At 43.6% G+C, this 7,439-nt stretch overlaps 1 long non-coding RNA gene across 1 annotated transcript; it reads right to left on the bottom strand.

The window, feature by feature from the left end:
- Positions 1 to 218: 218 nt before the first annotated feature.
- LOC125515239 lies at positions 219 to 3,985 on the bottom strand. Its single transcript, XR_007286898.1, has 2 exons — positions 3,663 to 3,985; positions 219 to 2,995 (listed from the first exon to the last, which is right to left on the bottom strand). It is a non-coding gene; the product is annotated as an uncharacterized LOC125515239 (long non-coding RNA).
- Positions 3,986 to 7,439: the final 3,454 nt, after the last annotated feature.

The following is a 7,439-nucleotide window of genomic DNA, read 5'->3' as shown; positions in this document are numbered from 1 at the left end:
CGTACTAAAATTCAGGTTTTTTAAATGCCAGACAGCTTCAGCAGAAGTTATAAAATAGTGCCCGCGTAAAAAGTTTGGGCAGACGCTAAAAAGCGCTATCAGAAGCTACAAATTTGAAACGCCGGATTGCGCGCGCTTCATAATTTACACTGCGTGTTTTTTTAGGCGCGTATTTTTGAGCATGTGCTAAATCAATATTGGGTCCGGCATACTAAAAATGCTATCATGTCATGCTAAAACTATTTTAGCATGCGAAACTTTTGTGCGAATGTTGGAAATGCTCTTAACAAGATGCCGACGGCAAGTACAAAATAGCCCAGAGCTAAACCAACCTGACATTGTTCCTTGACTCCTTGTGTCATTTGCAGCCGGGTTAGAAACCTACCCGCTCCCAGAGAGAATTTTTACTGGAGTGATCCCTTGCTTGCTGACACGGCCATGGCCCTTGCGGTGAAAACCATTCATCATTCCTGGGCAGGCGGTGACTCTGACACGAGAGAGATCTACTGCGGGAGGGGTGATAGTAATGCTGACTGACACCGACCAAGCAGCCTACCTACCTGACACACGCAGCAGCAGGGGCCACTGCCACCACATGAATGTGGGCCGGCGGCAGCTACGGGTCCAAGGCGTCAGTGCTCCCTTCCTCCCCTTGGTCCTCGCCGGAGTGTTGTCCCTGTGATGGAGATGGATGGGGGCACAGGGCTCTCTCTGCGCTGCTATGGGTGAGTGGGCTGAGGAAGGAGATGAAGCAGGAGGTGGAGTGAGCAGAGGGGAAAGCTGCCTTGTGTCACTGCCTGGGCATGTGTGGCTGGCTGGCTGTCCGGCTGTCAGTGGGGTAAAGCGAAAGTTAACCTTGACAGGCTGTGGAACATCCCCTGCTGCATCGATCCAGCCTTGTAGAATGTCGGCAGGCAAACATTAATTTCTAGTATTATTATTTTTGCTCATACAGTTCTCGTTCATTTATACCCCAGTTTGTCCATCTTTTGGGTTTCTGAACTGAAATTTACCCCATATCTTATCTTGGACGCCAGACGACGGTTTCTTCAATTTTTGTCTTGTGTTGTATACCGTACCAAGCCATCGTATCCGTGCATTTCTCATTGTGGCCACTACCGTATCAGATTACTAAGCATCCTGCAGAGTAAAATATAATATATTTTCTCCATTTTATAATGTAATGCATATAAATATTTTGAAAGTCCAACTTTATAAACTTTAATCAAGTTTATAGACGGAATAATTTATATTTACAATACCAAATTTATATAATATCAAAATATGTCTTATGATGTATTTAGGGGCTGTTTGGATCATGACTATGTTTGCCATATATTGCTACATTAGTTTTGCCACACTTGTCTAACTTAAGTTGTTTAAATTGTTAACCACACTTTGACGTAACTAAGAGAATCTTGCCACACTTTTTGTATCTATAATATGTGGGGTTCACTTCTCATAAAAAAAATTCTTATCTTAAGTGTGACTAGAACCAAACACCCACCTAACTTGGTCAAACTTGACTAAGGTGAGGTATGGCAAATTGTGGCTAGAAACCAAACAGCTCCATAGTATTCTAGATGTATATATTTTTACAAACTTGGTAAAAGTTTGCAAAGTTTGATTTCTGAAAATACCTATATGTGCTACATTGTGGAACGGATGGAGTATGAAGTATACCTCAGGATGCATCGGTGACATTAGAGCAATTTTAGCAGTCATCGCAATTGTCCGATTCTTAAGAACTTTTCAGAATAACGGCAATGAAGATTCTTTTATTATTTTTGCTCATACAGTTCTCAATGTTTTCTACGCCGGTTGTATAATTTTTGGATTTCTGAAGTGAAACAAACCCATGCATGACAATCTTGTCTATGATCCAAGACAACGGTGGCCGATTTTTCTTCTTCATTTTTGTCATGTGTATACTGTACCAAGCCATCATATTCGTTCATTTTTCATTGCACATGGCACACAAACAATAGTATATATTTTATGGCACACAACCAATATATACACATGGCCCGGCTCCTTCAAGTGTCACTCTTCACACCCACTTCTTCATTAATATATTACACACACTCGTGCGTATTTGAGAAAAAAATTGTTAATATGAAAACATATATCTATGTATCTATATAACAATATAAAAGACTCAAAGAGACATATCCAACTGATCTTCACCATTAAATCAGGTCAATCCAATGACCTAAATTACTCCATTGGTCAGCGCTCAACACGTTTAGTGTACAATTAATTACATACTAAATATTGACGTCAACGCTAATCACATAACTAATGCTTAAATAATATCATATTTAATATTTGTGTGCAATTAGTATCTGCCTAATATCATCGTGCATTGCACGTACATATTTACTAGTAAAAGCTAAAGAAAGAAGTACTTTGAACTTGAGTTTGTATGAACATACTTTTTGTATTTAACAAAAATCATTTAATCTTTTAGAAAATTATATATATATATATATATATATATATATATATATATACTCCCTCCGTCCGGTGAAGAGTATACATCTAGAGATTTTAGGACAAATTATGGAGTTAAAAAATGCATTGGAAAAGTGCAAGCCACCATCTCTCTCCTCTTTAATTAACGAACCTTCAATGAGCTAAGTGCATGTAGAAATTAAGAAGACCATGTATAGATTGCTATTGGTCTTGATTACCGTGTGATGAGAGAGGAGTTTTTTTTTCTACTTTAAAGTGCTTGGAAAGATAGAAGTACACTCTTTTATGGACAAATTTTGATGCCAAACGTACACTCTTTACTGGGCGGAGGGAGTATGTAGGTAATAGGTACAAACCCATCCTTACGAGTTTACATAGAAATTATCATTATTTATGCTGAAAGCAAAAATAACTAGAAGAATATATGTCTACATAGCAATCTCTACTATTAAAAGAGAGCTGAGGAATGTACGTTCATACATCCAACTGCCCCTATCCTCGGATTCCCCTCCTCCAAGCCCTGCATTAACTCAATCTAATCAAATTAAATCTTACCAACACGTCAATTAAATAAAAAATGTCCTTTCCTTCCCCTACTGATACTCAAATCAAATCAAAACTTACGTAAATATAGAATGTCGTCGGTGTAAGACTTATGTCGGACACGATTGATGTTGAACCACTGGAATATGTGTGTCTCGTTGCAATCCAAGGGCAATTAGCTAGTTTGTTTAATAGCTTGATTTTCAAATTCACGCCGCTTGAAAATGATCGTTTTTGTATTTATAATTCACAAGGATAAGTTTGCACTGTACCAACTTATGTGATTTTTAAACTTTATAGTACAGTTATTTTATCCTGAATTTCCAAAATGGATTCATATGACATAGAGAGGTTCCGAATAACTTCACCACTTTCACATAGTACAACTGAACCAGCTAGCTATATTTGAGGAGCCAAGAAGAACGCCAATCTAAAAGTAAAATTAAAGTGAGAGAGGCAAAAAAAAAAGGAACCATCATCCAATCCAACCACGAAATCAAGAATCCAAGGAGTCGGAAATGAAGCAAATTAAGATGTATGGGAACTATAGGAACATCAAAATGCACCGATGATCTAGAGTTAATTAATTCTTTTTTGCGGGAAAGAGCTAATTAATTCCAGTGATCTGATACGAATCAACTTACACTTGCGTGGAGATTAACATGAAATCTCCCACCCCTCCCAGCAATTGGAAATTAGTCGCAATTGAAAGTCCTGGATATGCCATTTCTTCCCACAGCTTTCTTGACCCTCTTCTTGCTGCTCCTGCTCTTGTTCTCCCTCCCCATTCATGTCTCTCTCTACCAACGGAGAGAAAGGGAGAGACAGAGAGAGTGGGGAGTAATTAAGGAGAGGCGCAAGAGAAGTTCAAGAAAGCTGTGGAAAGGCATGGCATGGACTAGCTTGAATGGGAGATCTGCCTGCCGCAGGCTAGCTAGCTAGCTGGAATTTATCCACGTTGCTGGCTGCTCATCTCTCCGTGCCATTTGCCCTCCCGATCTCCATCCCTCACGCTGCTTATATAACCCGACGAGCACTAGCCAGCTGCGTGTTTGCTGCCTACTGTGCGTACAGACACCAGAGAGTGTGTGGGTGGAAGAGAGAGAGAACTTTATGGCCGCCGTAGATGGTACTCCCTCTACAACTTTTGCACTAAATCCGCGATACTTATTTTGGGACGAAGGAGTAATATATAAGACGTTTTTTGGTTTTGTTTCTTGTGTGAAAAACATCTTACGTTAAGTTACAGAGGTTGTAGATTTTGTTTACCGGATCCAAAGCATGGAACGCATGCATGCATCAGGTCGATCTAAATGAGAGGTCGCAGAAACAAGTAGGCCATGCACGCATGAATGCATGCATGGCGTGCTGCGCAGATCCGTCTCATATGCATCCACAGCTTGGTAGCTAGCAGCTCATCTCTCCTCCTTGGACCACCTTTCTATGGCTGTCTGTTCTGTTCTAGAAGGAACACGCTGCTTGGCTCCTTCAAGATTTTCTCCTCTCTCAAATTTTCTTCCTTGCATAGTACGTATTGCTTTCAAGTTGCTTTCACGTACGTGCTACTGCTACCAGTGACACGCTGACATGGACTCAGAGAGTAGAGTACCAGAGAAGATGAGCAACGTACTACCATCCACATGGGATGGATCCGTAGGTAGACGAGCAAGCAAGCGGGCAACAAGGGGTTAACTCGTATTGGTCGAGCGTGCACGCCCACGTACGTACGCAGGGACGTACACGTACGTACATGTGCATTATTGCAGTAGATATACTGTAGCCTGTAGGTACGCCTGTGTGCATGTGCCTCACTGACTCACTGTAGCTGTAGGATCGCCTAACTCTTATTTAACGGCTTGGTTAAAGCTCAGACGACCGTGATTTTTCCAGATCTGCATCGAGTTTTGCATGCCTGTGCATCGCTCATTCGTGGGGTAGGCGGCGATGGCGGAGGCGAAGACGCGGAGGAAGGTGACCGTGGAGGGTTTCTCGGCTTCGCGGTGCCGGATTAGGTCCAGGGTAGGGGAAACTGCCGGCGCCGGAGAAGAAAACCCTCGCCCCCCTCCCACCGGCCGGAGAGCCGAGGAACCAGGTGGTGGTGGCTGCCTGGCTGAGTCTTGCCGGGCGGGAAAGCTTCACTATCAGTAGTAGTACAAGAAGCAAAAATGCTACCCCTGCGGGTAATGTGAAAAATGTGAGCCATCATGGATCGACGAATTTCAGAGCCTAGCTTATTTAACGGCTTGGTTAATTGGCTTGCTGATCCATGGCACACACACATGCGTTGCCTGCATGTCCAGCCTGTAGATCGACCGACCATGGAACGGATACGACGGACGTACGTAGCGTACGCCACTGTACGTACGCAACGGCCAAGATCTGCATGCGGAGAGATCTCCGGACGGGTGGACATCCTGGCAGCAGATCTGAATCTGATCCATGATCCATCCGTCGTCCTCATTGTCATCTGCATTTGCACGCCGCGCGCTGCTGATTTGGCGTGCGAACGCGACGCGATGCTGCGTGCAGGAGAGCACATGTGGTTGCAGTGCCGGCAGGCTTGTCCCCAGCGGAAGCAGTGCCCGCCGGCCGCCCGGTGCGATCGATCCGTCGCCAGCTAGCCGATGCTAATTATGGTAATCGGAAAGATGGATCCATGGGTTAATTATTGGCTAAATGGAATTATTGTTTCTGCGTTAGCGTGGAGTGGTTGATCTATCACTGATGAGGCCCGTTTCCATCTTGTTGTAAAATAGGGGCAGAGGGACCTGAGCTTCTGTTGCTCCGTTATTGTTTCCAGTAGTGGAACCCCGCTGCCATGTTGTGAGGGAATGGATATGTGTAGTGTGATGTGAAAAATCGTTGTATCCCTTGGTCCCAGTTCTTTTCTTTTTTGCGTGAGTAACTTCTAATCTATTCATCTCTAATTATGGTAGACCTCTGCGAAAAAAAAATTATAGTAATACAAAGAACACAAGAGATAATAAAAATTACAACCAGGTACGTGGACCACCTAGCGACGATTACAAACACTAGAGCGAGCCGAAGGCGCGTCGCCATCATCGCCCCTCCCTTGTTGAAGCCGTACAAACCTTGTTGTAGTAGACAGTCGGAAAGTCGTCGTGCTAAGACCCGGTAGCACCAGCGCACCAGAGCAGCACCCATCGTCGGTGAAGAAAGTCCTAGATCGGAATCGTCAAACCTGTAAACACCCAAACAAAGACGAACGATGACCGGATCCAAACAGATCCATCGAAGACCAGCACCGATCAAATCCCGCGAGATCCAATGGAGACGCACTTCCACACGCCTTCTGACGATGCTAGACGCATCATCGAAGCGGGGATAGAACGTGGGAGACATGTGGATTGCACTCGTTTCAGCTGATTCTGCGTTACTAACGTGTGGCAAGACCTAGGTCGTAGAAGCTATGAAGTTTCGTTGTAGTCTCGCACCACCACTCTGCTAGAGCCCGAGAGTGTCTCAGCATGAAAAGATGCATCAACATTGATTTTTACAGTCACCTCCATCGGTTTCTTCCAAGTAGGAATTTTCTTGCTGATAGGGTGATTCGGTGTTGCAGCTCGAACAAAATTAGTTGACAAAAACTCGAATTGAAACAGTTGTACAGTCTGGTGATTATATATTTTCTCCTTTAGAAACTTGCCGTTGTTGCCACCAGGTGTACCAGACAGCAATCAAAATAAATTCAGTCGTAGGTAGATCGTCTAGTCTCGCCCGGTTTTTCAATAAAATTTCCAATGCAACATAACCAGAATGATCCTGAGCCACCGTCTGTTGTATAGTATCATTGAGTCCAATTTCATTCCAAACCTCCTCTACATGCTTACAATTGAACAGGGTATGTTGGATGTCTTCATGCTCAATACTACACCTTGGGCATTGGGGTAAGACTGGGATGTGTCGTCCGGCCATCACACCCAAGCACGGTAGCACACCTTTAAGGACCTTCCACCCGAAGTGTTTAATCTTGCCTGGTAACTGAAGCTGCCAGATGATGTTCCATTGGGGTTTATGTGTACACTGCCTTGTTCGTCCGCCCTCCTCATATGATGGCCGAACTGATGGTGAAACTCGACATGGTAAGCTGACCGAGCCGAGTAGGTTCCTTATCTGGTATGATGCCAAGCTACAAAGTCATCTATATCCTTAGTCCGGAGAGGAATTTGTAAGATTTTGTTCATATCCACGGGTGAAAAAATGGACCTTATGAAATCAACATCCCATTGTCCCGTATGAAGACCCATGATTTCCTCCACTTTGGTTAGCATCGTTCCCCTTTTGGGATGATAATTCTCCTGGATTCACTAGAGGGGATCTGAGGACTTCCCAAATATTTATTTGTGAGCCCGAACCAACTTGCCATATGCAGCCTCACTTGAATGTCTGAATACCAGCCA

This window comes from Triticum urartu, chromosome 6 (genome assembly GCF_003073215.2).
Source record: "Triticum urartu cultivar G1812 chromosome 6, Tu2.1, whole genome shotgun sequence".
Taxonomy (NCBI): Eukaryota; Viridiplantae; Streptophyta; class Magnoliopsida; order Poales; family Poaceae; genus Triticum; species Triticum urartu.
This window is presented reverse-complemented; position numbering and strand designations above follow the sequence as displayed.